This window comes from Microtus ochrogaster, unplaced genomic scaffold (genome assembly GCF_000317375.1).
Source record: "Microtus ochrogaster isolate Prairie Vole_2 unplaced genomic scaffold, MicOch1.0 UNK116, whole genome shotgun sequence".
Classification (NCBI taxonomy): domain Eukaryota; kingdom Metazoa; phylum Chordata; class Mammalia; order Rodentia; family Cricetidae; genus Microtus; species Microtus ochrogaster.
The window spans coordinates 796713-796923 of record NW_004949214.1 but is presented as its reverse complement, the minus strand read 5'-3'; positions in this window follow the sequence as shown (position 1 = coordinate 796923).

The window sequence follows — 211 nt, the reverse complement described above, 5'->3', positions numbered from 1 at the left end:
GGGAGGGAGGGAGGGAGAGAGGGAGGGAGGGAGGAAGGAAAAATGGAGGGAGAAAGAAAGGTAGGGATGGACAGACGGAGGGAGGGAGGGAGGAAGGGAGGAAGAGAGGAAATGGGGAGTTTATTTTGGCTAAAATTCCCAGAGTATAGTCCTTCATGGTGTCAGGAGCTTAAGGAGGCTTATTACATCATATCCACAATCAGGAAGTAGA